At 43.6% G+C, this 11,490-nt stretch overlaps 1 long non-coding RNA gene across 1 annotated transcript; it reads right to left on the minus strand.

Annotated features, from left to right (window-relative positions):
• Positions 1–6,260: 6,260 nt before the first annotated feature.
• Positions 6,261–10,938, minus strand: LOC103638742 (uncharacterized). Its single transcript, XR_559000.2, has 4 exons — positions 10,756–10,938; positions 8,691–8,840; positions 6,617–6,730; positions 6,261–6,475 (listed from the first exon to the last, which is right to left on the minus strand). It is a non-coding gene; the product is annotated as an uncharacterized lncRNA (long non-coding RNA).
• Between the last annotated feature and the right edge of the window lie 552 nt (positions 10,939–11,490).

Genomic DNA, 11,490 nt, shown 5'->3' on the forward strand with positions numbered 1-11,490 from the left:
CCCCCCTCATTTTCTCCCTCCCCACCCAAGCCGCCGCCCCCTACCCGCCCCCTGCCCTAGCCGCCGCCCCTGCCTAGGCCGCCGCCCCTCCCCGTCGCCGTTCGGCCGCCCCGCTCGGCCGCCCCGTCCCCGTCGCCGGTGAGCTTCCCCCTCCCCCTCTCCTCCCTCCCCCATCCCCTCCCCCCTTTCCCCATGGCCGGTTCGGCCGCCTCCCTGCCCGCCGGTTCGGCCGCCTCCCTGCCCGCCGGTTCGGCCGCCTCCCTGCCCGCCGGTTCGGCCGCCCCGCCCCCCGGCTCGGCCGCCCCCTGCGCCGCCCCCCTGCCCCGCCGGTTCGGCCGCCCCGCCCCCCGGCTCGGCCGCCCCCTGCGCCGCCCCCCGCCCCCGGTTCGGCCGCCCCTGCGCCCAGCGGCTCGGCCGCCCCGCCCCCTGCTCGGCCGCCCCCCTGCGCCGCCCGCGCCCGCGCCCCGCCTAGGGCCGGTTCAACCGCCCTAGGGCCGGTTCAACCGCCCCCCCCTCTGTTTTTTTTATTATTTTTTTTATTTTATTTTATTTACTTTCTGTGATCATAATTACTGTATTTTAAGTAGGCTAATCACTGTTCATGCTATGGGAAAATAGGAAGTTTAATTTAAAATTCCGTTATGCTATTGATGCACGTAGTTAATTGTTTACCCTGTGCAATGTTGATCAACTAAAAGTGATTAGGTTTCCATTAGTGTATATGTAGCAGAATTCTTTTGTTAAAAACCAATTGTGTCATTAGTGCATAAGATTTAACCCCCCCCCCCTGCGAGACCTTTCCCGTTTCTTTCTAACCATAACAAATGCGTTATCGAATGTCATACTTGATGCATATTCGCTTTATTTGTTATCTTGTATGGTGTACTGTTCTTTTGTATTAAATATGTGGATGTATGCATGTATGTTTGCGCTCGCATAGAGAACGATCCGGTCGAAGAGCCCGAGGAATTCGCAGGAGAAGCCCCTGAGCAGCAGTCGTTTGGTGGAGGCAAGTGTCCTTTGACCTATCTATGTCCTATTCATTCTTTAATTCACCCCCCCGCATTACACATTTATACCTAAGGATTGACTAGCTTTTGTTATCCATGTCCTTGTTTACCTATTTGGGTCGGATTATTACTACTTAGTCTGATGCTATTGCTCAACTCTAATCAATGAACATGATGTGATTATCTATGATACGCTGTTTTCCCGTTCTTCTTTATGATATACTTGTGGTTTTCAAGGGGACTCGAGCGGTTTCTCGAGTGCCTCTCCGTAAGGACCTGTTCTATGGATGACCGCCCGGGAAAACAGTGCAACCATGAGGGTGGAATGGGGTGCCCTTAGCTGAATAATTAGAGGATCCGGGGTGTAGTTCACTTAGCCGTCGTGCCGTCAATGGGGCTCGGTGTATGCGGCTCGCTCTGCCAAGTTTGGGTTCGCCCCTTGGGGAGGAGTGCGGTGCATTTAGGAAACCTAACGGGTGGCTACAGCCCCGGGGAATCTTTGTAAAGGCTTCGTAGTGATGCCCTGCTGGATCACCTTGGTAGTGATCAATGGAGAGTCATGATCTCCGGGCAGAATGGGAATCACGGCTTGTGGGTAAAGTGCACAACCTCTGCAGAGTGTTATGAAACTGATATATCAGCCGTGCTCGCGGTTATGAGCGGCCAAGGGAGCTCCAATGATTAGTGGTACTTGATCAGAGACATTGTGGTACAGGTGGTTATGAGATTGATGGTTCTGGTTATGGCTATGGTGCTGGTAAGTGGTATTCTTTCCGTTTGGAAAGGATACATTGGGTTAATAACTTGGGTTAATGTTAAAACTTGGCTTTCTACTAGTAAGTAATAACCTGACCAACTAAAAGCAACTGCTTGACTTATCCCCACATAAAGCTAGTCCACTACAGCCAAACAGGATACTTGCTGAGTATGTTGATGTGTACTCACCCTTGCTCTACACACCAAACCCCCCCCCCCCCAGGTTGTCAGCATTGCAACCACTGCTCAGGCGAAGATGAAGCTGTGGAAGGAGACTTCCAGGAGTTCCAAGATTACGACGAGTTCTAGGTGTGGGTTAGCGGCAACCCCCAGTCGGCTGCCTGTGAAGGCCGTGTTATCTACGTTTCTTTTCCGCACTTTGATTTATTGTAAGAACTATATGGACGTCTCAGACGTATGATGTAATCGACTATTTCCCTTATTAATACTATTTTGAGCACTGTGTGATGATGTCCATATTATGTAACTGCTGTGTACGTGAATAACTGATCCTGGCACGTACATGGTTCGCATTCGGTTTGCCTTTTTAAAACCGGGTGTGACAGAGGATGAGCTTGCAAGAAAGTGGGAGTAATTAAGTTTGCGTGCAGTAGCCATCAATCGTTACGAGAAAGAGCTTCAAGTTCATGATACATCTCCTAAGAACAACAGTGTCAATAAGAAGGATGTAGTGGAACCATCTTTAAGGTATGAGAGAAAGGGAAAATACGGATACCCATGCTACACTCGATAGATGAAATGTATTAGACCTAGCTTGTTAAATCTCCTAAGGCATGTTATCGTTAGTGGTGGAGTTCTGAACCTTAGTAGTACATAATTTCACATATGTCACTCCATGTCATGCTTTGTTCACGTTCACCAAGGCATGTTAGGATTAGTGGTGGGACTAGTTACCTTCATATATGCCAATTATTATTCTAGGTAATATCTATGCACGCTAGGCTAATATTAGAATGTATTTATTCCTTTGGATGTTTTGAGTGTTCCTTAAAAAGTTGCAAAGTTAGTTTCTTTGTTGGGTGAAGATTGTAGGTAAAACCATAAAGCAGCTTGGAAAAGTTAGCAGCAAAGTTTGGTTGGCAGCTTGAAAAGGTTGTAAACTAAGTAGACATGAAATTCATAAGTAGATAACTGATTGGTCGATCGGCCTATCGACAGTTGGTCAGTGTCCAATAATCGATGACACGTATCAATGGCAAGAAGGCCAACATATCTTCTATTGAGGCTAATATGATCTATAGACTTCCTATCCGTCATTTAGCGGTCGAAAGGGCCTATATTGACCCTCCAACTGTCGATAGGTAGCAGTGTCGACCGTCCAAAGTGCCTATAATAAGATCTAGATCCAGCATTGGGCGGTACTGAACCTGACACCCTGGTTGGTATCCCTCCAAACGGTGCCAACATCGGTTGCTTAAAATGGTGGGTCGGCGAGCTCACCGACCGCTCATCGGTACTGACCGCCAGATTTCTAAAAAATAAAAAATCCAAAAAATAAACTATCTTTATAAATTATTTAACTTTAATTTATATACCATGTAGTTTTTATTCTGATAAAACAATATATTTCATTTAAATTAGAGTTAGCAAGAAAAGCTGACGTGGTGCTGACTTGGCTGTAGGTTGATGGTAAAAGCTATGTACTGGAGTGTTGTGATAGATACAAGTTGATGATGGTAGATACAAACCATGTGATAGCTGATGTGACGGTAGATATAGGCATGAGTCACTGGAACCATCCTAATTTCTGTATAAAAATTACTACACTTTCAATTATGAAATTGAAAAAAATTATTTAAAAATCTTTGTGAAACACGCCGATTATCGTGGTCTTCATCCATGGCTTCGTCCATGTTTATCTATTGTTGATTCTGTTGCTTAGAGATATAGATAGTGGCTGCTAATGTTTAATGTTAGATGCAATTAACTGAATTGACTTGTAACCCATGAACGTAAGAATCACACCGTTCTGCCTATATATATACCAACACGCAGCCGTGATGAGCGGATGAGCCTATATACAACTTGATGATGTGTCATTGAACTGTTCCAACACAACCTTTTATTCTCTAATGATGAAAAAGCACGTAAGTCAAATCAAAAGGATATTAATAACTAAGGACTAGTTTGGCAACCTCATTTTTCCAAGAGATTTTTATTTTTCTAAAGGAAATTAGTTTATTTTCTCTTGAAAAAAAAGGAAATTCCTTGCCAAACTAGCTCTAATAAGATTTGCCAATATATAATTATCTTACCTATGATTATTGATTCTTTGTTTGGCGGCTTTTGGCCAACGATGATTCTGGTTTCAAAAATATATCTAGCCACGCTTGATTGCCTTTGGAGAGGGTCAGAGAGGGTTAGAGCCCGTGACAAGAAATGAATCGTTTGGTTCTCTGACCTAGTCTATTCACCCGAAACAGAGTGAGACAGATTAGTGTCGCGGCACTGCTGAACATTCTCCGGTCTCCGCTGAGGACGCTGCACTGCATGTGCGGCTGGCATGGCATCAGGTTCTCTGCTTCGGCACTCCACTGGTTGTGGTTGCCCGTCCTCGTACGCCTCCGACCAGGACTCGGTTAGCGCATGACACAAGAGGCATGCAGAAAACCCGGCTCTGAAAACGAGAGATTACTTAGCACATGTTACCACATCGGTCTCAAATATTTTTCGTTCACTAATTTATTTTTAAACTAAAACAAATATTTATCGTTCACTAATTTATTTTTAAACTAAAATATAACAAATAAAAAATAACGAAGAGTACCAAACACACACTAGTTAAAAAGATTATAAAGATAAAAAAATTAAGGTTATGTTTGAATAAGCTAGAGCTAATAGTTAGTTAACTAAAAATAGCTAGCTAAAAATAGTCAACTATTAACTAATTTTAGCTAGGTTGAACCAGTTAATAACTAATGAATAGTTGAGAGTCTAGCTAATAGTTGGGTGCTAATAATTAAAGGGTGTTTGGTTCTTTTAGTCACCCTTCTAAACTTTAGGAACTAAACTTTAGTCTCTAGATTTTCTATTTGGGAGGGCTATTTTAGTTTACTGTTTGGCACTTTAGTGATTAACTTTAGTCACTAAACTTTAGAAGGTGGAACCAAACATCCTTAGTTAGACTATTAACTAGAGGTGTTTGGATGTCTATAATTAGAGGATGTTTGGTTCTAGAGACTAAATTTAGTCCATGCATTTTATTCCATTTTAGTCTCTAAATTGCTAAATACGGAAAAAAATTATATTTTTAGTTTTTGTGTTTGACAATTTAAAGACTAAAATAGAGAGACTACAGTTAGTCCATAAAAACTAAACACCCTGTAGACTGTTTAGATACCTACATGTGATTGTAGCTGCTAATTATTAAGGAGATATTTAATTTATATGGACCAATTTTTAGTCACTTTATTTTATTACATTTTAGTCACTAAATTGTCAAATACGGAAAGCAGAGAGTAAAAATTAGCCCTGACTCTAACGCATTCAAACGAGTCTTAAATATATAGAGTAGGAAATGCTGCCGATACGTGATCGATCTCATGACATACGCGTGGAAGGAACCAGGCCTTAAGTTAAATCATCAAAGTGGCTAATCTTGAACACAGTGTCAGAGTCGGTCGCAAAGAAAGTAGCAAATCTTGAACACAGTGTCAGAGTCGGTCGCAAAGAAAGTAGCAAATCTTGAACACGCAGTCCTGCAAGTAGCAAATCCCCGCTTTACCCGGTGGATGAGCAAAGCAGTGCTGCAAGTAGCTGCAACTAGCAGGAGCTGTGACATGACATGACAATATATAGAACAATTTTTTTAATTTTTAAGGGCTAGTTTAGAAATTTCATATTTTTCAAGGTATTTTTATTTTTTAAAGAAAATGAATTGATTTTCTTTAGAAAAATAGAAATCTCTTGAAAAATAGGGTTAGTTTTGAAACACTATTTTTCCAAGAAATTTCCATTTTCAACGCCGTCGTATCTCACCAAAAAACCATTTTTTGCCGGCCAATATTTTTTTTGAAATTTTAAAAAGTTTATATAAATGGTTAGTTCTAGTAGGCTAGAAGACAACCGACAGAAATTACCGTTGGTCATCTGACAAAGATTAATAATTTTCATGGTGACGAATGAGAATTAATAATTTTCATAGCCAACGAAAATTAACCAGGGTACTTTTCACCGGTTAGCCATAGTCCATACAAATAAGGAGTCTAATTTACGTGGTTTCTGTGAGTAATCCGACAAAATTAACTTCATAATTTCTTACCTAATTAGGTGTGTGCCCGTGCGTTGCAACGAGAGTACGCTGAGATGCGCATAGACACATATTTGATTGGATCTTATATTTCCTTGGGGTCTGGAGAAAGTTTGCTCGGGAAGCCAAACATGTTAAGACCTGAGCATGTGTTACCCTTGTGCCCCATCAGCACACTGTTACGCGCTTGTATGAGTCTTGTTAATTTGCATGCCTCGTACATAGTCTCTCACCATCTATTCACTATAATATACATAATTCGTGTGACAAACATTATCAATATCGCACAAACTATTTTAAAGAGTCAATATATAATTTTTAATAAGGAGCACAAGGGCTATGGACATTCAGAGCAAAGCAGATCAAAGCACGCAGAGCGCATGCACCCTGAGCATCATCGCAATCGAATTGTGGTTCCTACTTTTTTTATGCACCATACCTAAAAATAGAAGGCATGCACTCTGTCAACAATCAATGGCAGTATATTATAATAAAAGAACTCTAAAAGTCTCATCAGACGAAATGCTTTACGAACTATATGTAAACGAGGAGATGGAGGGAATGATGTGAGTGTCAAAACCTTGACCCAACTTCAAAATTGCAGCAGTAATAAATATGCTCAAAACCTTCTTAAATACTCGAGCATAAAAAATATCACTTGGTGCTCCACCATTCCAAGCAATAATATCAAGGCCTATATGAAAATCAGAAACCATCACAAAAAAGGATGGTAATGTTTAAGGAATTATAGCAGAAAGAAAGTGCACAAAACATAGAAACTAATCTGTAAGGAAAATATTAAGAAGATATACTCTACAAAATTAACTTTCCCCATCCAATGGTTATTGCCTATAGATCTGTTCTCCTAGATGATAGTAGGAAAAATGGGTTTCAATAGAATTGGTAGTTCAGGGACAGGGAGTCTTTGTTTTACTTGTTTTAAGTTGAAGGAAACACTAAGCATCACATCAGATCATGGTGTTAGAGTGGCACACTAACAAATTCAACCCAAAACATAAGCTTTTGAGAGAAGATCAGCAATCTACTTATACACTTCAACACATATAAATCCCATACAATCAGGTGACGTAACCTAAACCAAAGATTATGACGTTAACTACTACACATTGTCAAAGTAAAACCATTATTAAGGTTACAACAGCACCACAATACACACGGGTACACGATAAGAAATACAAGGGTTCAATCACTCCTAGAATAGGCTATTCTAGAGTAATATAAGTACATATTACAACCCTTTGCCCTGCGCTCTACAGACCTGTTTGGTTCGCTGTCTAACTTGTCACACTTTGCCAAACTTTTCTGCATAAGGTTAGTTCTTTAATTCGAGCGACTAACCTTAGGCAAAATGTGACGCAGTTAGCTACGAACCAAACAGGCTCTACATCTTTCATAATCCTCTCATACTCAGTTAGATTTCCTTTCATAGATTGTTATATGCCCTTTAATAATGTAGACATTTTCTTTAATGTGCTTATTATTTTTAAAATGGACAAATTTGGGCAAGGTGTTGAATTTTAGATTACACGCAATGGACAAGCATTAAAGCAACTTTTTTTCTCAAGGGACAAAAACAAATTTCAATAAATGCACTAACGGCAGGTGAGGTCTCCAACTTTGTTTACATGTGAATATCTAAGTCATCCCCAACATTTTCCATTTCTTATGTACAAATATACCTTACGAGAAAATACAAAAGATAAATAACAAAAGTGGATAGTTTACTGATTGATCAAATAAACAGATAACAAGAACTTTTTCACCCCAAGAAATCAACCCAGACGATAATTTGTACGAGCAGGTAAAGACCTGTATATAGTTTTCATAACACCATTGAGTTGAATAGTCTGTTTCTTTCCAAGAATTAGACACCTACAAGAATAAAAAGTTAGCATTGACCATATGGTCTGTCTATCTGTGTTCTTAGAAGGTTTTAATAAGTTTACCATAATAGTTATTTCTGAACATTACAGATGTTTAATCCACCGAAGCTATATTAGCATTTTTTCATTAGAACTTTTATGTATTTCTTGTTAAATCCTAGGTAATAACCAACTTCATTAACACAAGATTTGCAACTTTATTAATAGAGCATCCAGAACTCACACCTCATTCTACAGTTGTACAATTAATGTTCTTGCAATTTGGTGATGGTTCTGTTTGTTCAATATTCAATGCCATTTCAGCGGTAGTTTACAATTTTGCCTTAACTGCAAAAACAAATGGCAAACATAAGCATCCCAAAGAGGTGCTGGTGCATGAGCTAAACTAGCAATTAGTTTTCAAAAGAAGTTGGTTCAAATTGATGCAGTAGAAAAATGTTGATGCAGTAGACCAGTAGAAAAATGTTGATGCAGTAAACTGTTGGCAATGGTTCTGTCCTGATACTACTTCCTCTCTCTCAACCAGTTCTCTGCTTCAGAACACTCATTGATGACTTGTGTGCAATAGAACAAATTAGAAACTACAAGTAAGATTTACCTCTTCTACTACACATGCTTGGCAATAAATCACAGGGCATGACAACCATAACAGGGAACAAATCAATCATGTCCACCCCTGCCCATGAGCATGGCTCGGCTAGTCTAATGCTACTGAAACTGAAGAATTAATAAATGTCACTCTTGACCTACCTTCTGTTTCTCAGATATGTCGATATGGCCAAACTTTTGGTCATTGGACAAAGCAGCCTCCTTGAAACTGTTGATGCAGTAGACTAGTTGATCTACAAAGGAACCCCTTTCAGTCGACTCCTCGTATCATGCTTCAACTGGGTCACCAATCTGCAATTGGAGAAAACTTGTGTCATCTAACGTATATTTATGCAATTTATAGACTTCTGTTGTGTTCAAGTGAATGAAGAGAAAAACAAAAGTTGTAATTGCTCTGAATAATATGAATGATGGTGAAGATTAATTTGTGTATTATAATATCTTAACACTTAGGCAATATGCCACTTTATTATGTATTTGTGGAAACTACAAAATATTTGTGGGACCACAAGATCTCATCAGCCATATTGCTGTCTCCCAAGATGACACGGCTCCTTCACCGAATGGTCGAAGCACACCTACAAGTTCGTCGAGCCTTTCCTGCTCCAGGAGCTTTGCGCAGTAGCTCTTTTGATAGGCAGCACCGCGTATGGCTCAAAGTAGCGTAGTAGCTCTTTTGATAGGAAGTTTAATAAATGGCATGCTTATTAGTATCCAAATACAAAATTACATTTTAGAAAGTGCCTAGAAAAGGATGAAATATGGCATTTTCTATTTAGTAGAATATTTAGCATGTGCACGATGTGTCTGTTTTCTGGTGAAACAAATCTAAAAAGGTACTATCATCGCAAATTTGTTGATTTGCAATCAGATTGCAGTACATGTAATTATGCAGGAAGAATTCTCTTTCCTCCAACAATGAAAGAAAGTTGAATTGCAAACATGAAACTATGATTGACTGAACCTGCTTTACAACACTCGATCTCCTATCCCAAAGCTGAGTTATTAGAGGTGTCACGAGTTATTCTAGGAGCATGGGGAAGGCTGAATAGTTCGCAGCACCTGGCACAAAGATGAATTAGAAAAGGCCCTCAAAAGACAACATAAAAAAGAAGCATTCATGACATTGAGTATTCGATGAATAAGATGTCATAACGCCGCAACACACTTTCTACCATCCACTGGCTACAAACAGTGAGTCCAGCCGCATGCCTGCGAGGATCAGACCTTCAGTAAGCCCTCCATCATAACTGGGATTATTCTGTTTAGCCCGATTCTCCATTACGATGATGACAAAGCTAGATGCTAGGAAGTTTGCACGTGCCAAGAAGGAGACCATCCATCTTGGTCTCACCAAGTCAAACCATATTTGCATGAGGGGGACGAGAGAGAGCACCGAAGGGGAGCGCAGACTTACTGGTGGCGCCGGTGATGAGGATGATAACGGGGCGGCAGCCCTCTTGAACCCAGATGGACGGTGTTCCTACGGGTGCCTCAGGCGGGTGCCAGCGCGTTGGGACAGGGCCGGGCGAGAGAAGCGGGAGGACGCCCACGACTGCAATGCCGTGGAGGGGGAGGGGCGATGCTTGCGCGAGCCCGCGGCTGTGATGGGGGCGAGGGATGCGTCTTACGAGGCGAGAGAAGCTGCGATGCCGGGGGAGGGGCGGGTTTGGCGGCGAAAAAAGGCAAACGGATTGCGACGGGCGGGCGGTTCGCGGAGCTGGAGGAGCGGCGGGCGATTTGCGGGAGATTGAGGAGCGGCTCCACAGGCGGGATGCGGGTGGAGGCAGGTTCCGCGGTGGGGGAGGCGCGGGATTCGTGGTGCTTGAGGTGCGGGCGGTCGTGCGGGTGGGATTCGCCGCGGGGGAGGCGCGGGATTCGCGGTGCTTGAAGCGCGGCGTCGCGGAGCTTGAGGAGCGGCGAGCGATGGCTGGTTTCGCGAGGGCGTGCGGGTGATGGCTGGTTTCACGGCGGGGGAGGCGGAGCGGCGGGTGGGATTCGCAGGCGGGGGCAGTCTACACTGCCCCCTTAATAGTTAGTACAGATTATTCTATTTAGCGTGATTCTCCATTACGATGATGACAAAGCCAGATGCTAGGAAGTTTGCACGTTCCAAGAAGGAGACCATCCATCTCGGTCTCACCGAGTCGGACCATATTTGCATGAGGGGGACGAGAGAGAGTACCGAAGGGGAGCGAGGACTTACTGGTGGCGCCGGTGATGAGGACAATAACGGGGCGGCGGCCCTCTTGAACCCAGATGGATGGCGTTCCTGCGGGTGCCTCGAGCGGGTGCCAGCGTGTCAGGACAGGGCCGGGCGAGAGAAGCGTGAGGACGCCCACGACTGCGATGCCGTGGAGGGGGAGGGGCGATGCTTGCGCGAGCCCGCGGCTGTGATGGGGGCGAGGGATGCGTCTTAGGAGGCGAGAGAAGCTGCGATGCCGGGGGAGGGGCGGGTTTGGTGGTGAAAAAAGGCAAACGGATTGCGGTGGGTGGGCGGTTCGCGGAGCTAGAGGAGCGGCGGTCGATTCGCGGGAGATTGAGGAGCGGCTCCGCAGGCGGGGTGCGGGTGGAGGCAGGTTCCGCGGCGGGGGAGGCGCGGGATTCGTGGTGCTTGAGGCGCGGGCGGGCGTGCCGGTGGGATTCGCTGCGGGGGAGGCGCGGGATCCGCGGTGCTTGAAGCATGGCATCGCGGAGCTTGAGGAGCGGCGGGCGATGGCTGGTTTCGCGAGGGCATGCGGGTGATGGTTGGTTTCGCGGCGGGGGAGGCGGAGCGGCGGGTGGGATTCGCAGGCGGGGGCAGTCTACACTACCCCTTAATAGTTAGTACATATTTTCGTTGGATAGGGTAAGCCGACGAAAATTGATAATTTTTATCGGCTACTAACAAAAATTAGCTATTTTTTGTATGTTTAACTGCATAAGCCAGAGGCTAAGGCTA

The sequence above is a fragment of the Zea mays genome, chromosome 9 (genome assembly GCF_902167145.1).
Source record: "Zea mays cultivar B73 chromosome 9, Zm-B73-REFERENCE-NAM-5.0, whole genome shotgun sequence".
NCBI classification, from domain to species: domain Eukaryota; kingdom Viridiplantae; phylum Streptophyta; class Magnoliopsida; order Poales; family Poaceae; genus Zea; species Zea mays.